Consider the following 3,250-nt stretch of genomic DNA (forward strand, 5'->3'; position numbering starts at 1 on the left):
GATGATTTGGAATTATTTCTTACAAAGTATGAGGAATCTCTACCAAGAACTATATATTTGTATCTAGGCGTACCATCTTTTTTTGGAAAAACAACGATGTATAATGTTTTTAAGTCGGAATTTTAACTGAGTAAGTGGAATAGAAGTATACAGTGTTGAAAAATCATAGGTTTTAATGCTATTATATTCAGATAATAGTCTTGAACTGATTATCTCCAAAAGATCTTTCGAATTTTTCAGGATCCACATTAGAACTTTGGTTTCCTTGATTACTTCTTCATTCTTCTAATGATTACAATCAGTCCATAAGCAGTCATACCTCTTTGGTAAATTGATTTAATTCATGTTTAGTCTTTTGTTTTGTGTGCTTTCTATTTGATTTCTATAATCATGGTGTTGTTTCTGTCGCAGTTTTTGTTTGCTTGTTTGTTATTCATTCTTTTGGCTTCGTCCTTATTTTGTGCGATCTTGATTGCCCTTGATTGAACTTTGATTTTACATATTGGCTTAATAAGAATGTTGAATAAGATATTCAACATGAAACTAAATCAATTATAAAATCATAGGTCACGTAAGGCATATAATAGTATAAACAAAATTGTAATTGTAGAGAACTGTACACACAGCAACGTATTAGTGTTAAGACTACAGGAGAAACTCTTACGGTATCATTTCTTATTGATATTATTAGAATCATTATTAGTATAATTATTTTATTAAGCTGATTTTTTTCGAAACGTAACATAATAGCTGTGCCTCAACATGTTATTGCAAAAACATTAAGATCATCATTAAGACTGATTTGTACAATAATATTTCATCCGACTAGATTATTTTCCTTTTAAAATCACTCTGTAGACAATGAAAACATAGGACCTTCAACATTCGTTTCGAATGACATACGGTATATCGATGTTAATTGCTTTGATCTAAAGCCTTGTTATTGTAGAGGTATATATTTTTTATAGTTGTTAGTTGCCTGTCTAGATAAGCATATTTTGATTAAGTCATTGTATCGTTAGTCTTGTATTCAGAAGTTTATTTTTATCATCGTCTTCAGCGGTTTGCTAAAGTACATTATCATGTAACATATATAGGATGTTGGTTTAAGTAGTTATCACAGTTTTTGATTTTCTATCAAAGTTGGTGTTAAATGTGTGCTTAATTTAGGTTAGTTATGCAAGATATTATAATAAATATAGTTGGCGCAATTATGGTATAAAATTGATGTCGAACAGTATATAATGACGCTGATTTTTATTTGAGATTGGGATTTGATGTTGAGGAATATACGGTTTTGGTCTGGAGGTATGACTGCAATTTATTTTATGTGGCTAAGTGTTTTTGACTTTGAAGACAGGTGATGCAAATGGAATATTTTTTTTGAGATTCGTAACTGGAAGTTAACTTGTTTTTATTGATGTACTTGTATTCCGGACGATATGTTCCGAGATTCCGGGCGATGGTGCGAAATGTATATGATTTGTTGATGAAAGGTAGTTCGATACGGTTAGGTCAGTTCTGAAAATTTCATCTCATTTTGTTGAAATAAAGCTGTTTTGAGGCACTTCGCACAGAAATTTCAAGTGTTTTCCGTCATAAAACTTTACATATTTTTCTAATCCTTGGTGTGTGGAGGTTCAAGTAATTTATAAGTTATTTAGTGATTAAACAGTAGCCATGGTAACATACACTGAAAAAATATATTACTGAGTTTTAGTACAAACCAGGAGTGCCTTTCCAAAACTAACAGCCAAATACTATGTTTTATAAAATATCAGGCACTTAGACTCTAGCACAGGATGAAAGCATGCATGGAGTAGGTGGAAAGTGTAAAAATTATAACACCCTTTTGGATTGACAATTTTAGTTCCAAAATTTCGTCCGAAATAAGGGTTTTCAGCCAGCTAATGGTGAGGAGATAACCTAATACGAAAGGGGACTGAAAAGTTCCGGATACCATTTTTCATTAATATTACACCTGATATATTACATCTGTCTATGCATAAATGCTTAACTACATTTAAAAAGTATATCCACCAAGATTCAACTTTTTAATTTTACATTTTAAAATTTGACCTGGTCAACTTGGTGTGCGAAACAGTGCGCCTAACTGTATCTGTTTAGTGCACCGTAAGTATAAATTGTAATTACAGGAAGTAATCGTATTCTGGACAAGGGTCCGAGGTTTCCGACAGTGGTCCAAGGTTATAGATTGAGTAATGTTGATGAAAGCATCACTTGCCTTAACAGGAAGTTATTGCTATATGGAGAATTCGCTTGATGTTGTCTGTTGCGTTGTTCCCCTGTACCATATGGATCCAATCGGTATCAATTTAGGAATTTTATAACTTTTGGAGAAGAATTTGTTTGAGTGCACCGTATACGTTATTATCATTCTGTTACATGTAGTTTCTGTATAATTGTTATAAACTGTAGATATTTGACAATTCTTTTTATTTTGTGAACCCGCCTGGAACTTTGAGCAACTAAATGTCTATGGTTTAATATACGAGCCAAAAGCTCTGTTCACACTCGGTTGCCATGGCATTATAGAACAATGATGAAATCCACGGCAGATAGAAACAGAATTTGTTTTGAAAGTTTGCCTCATTGAGTCCTTCAAACTTGCCGAAGCCCGAAATTTGATAGTTACTTGAAACAGATTTAATGCATTTGAAATTCTTACCTTAGAAAATATCATGAAACTCTGAAGTCGTTTTAACAAGATATCAACACCAATTATTTTTGTTGACTTGTTGTAAATTAGAAAATGACAAGGTAAAATGTTAACGATATGAAATTAATCTCAAGTATTTTAACTGTAAAAAGTAAAACCCTTATTAGACATAAGAACACATATAAGAATTTTGGTGTTTTGCAGCTCCATTTTTTGTTTATTGGGTCTGTAAAGTTCATTGAACGGTATACTAATAATATCCCCTTGAAGGTATCCTGAAGTATTAATTCAATATACTGAGAGATTAAATACTAGTAAACAAATACTTCACAAGTTTTTTGGATCTTCAGACTACCTAAAGTTTAGTATGATTTGTACTTTTTGTTTGAAGAGTTTTTAATATTAGTTTTAATAAAAAAATATTTTACTCTTTTGGTGTTTCTGGTATTGTTTTGTGGATGGATTTTCTCAAAATTGCTTGTAAACAAAACTAAAACCTTGTCATCAAAGTAGCAGGACAATATCTTTCAATGATTTTGCTTAATAAGTGCTCTCAAAGAAATGTCCTCA

Source organism: Perna viridis, chromosome 1, assembly GCF_037379345.1.
Source record: "Perna viridis isolate PV_CMFRI_1.1 ecotype Kerala chromosome 1, ASM3737934v1, whole genome shotgun sequence".
Lineage (NCBI taxonomy): Eukaryota > Metazoa > Mollusca > Bivalvia > Mytilida > Mytilidae > Perna > Perna viridis.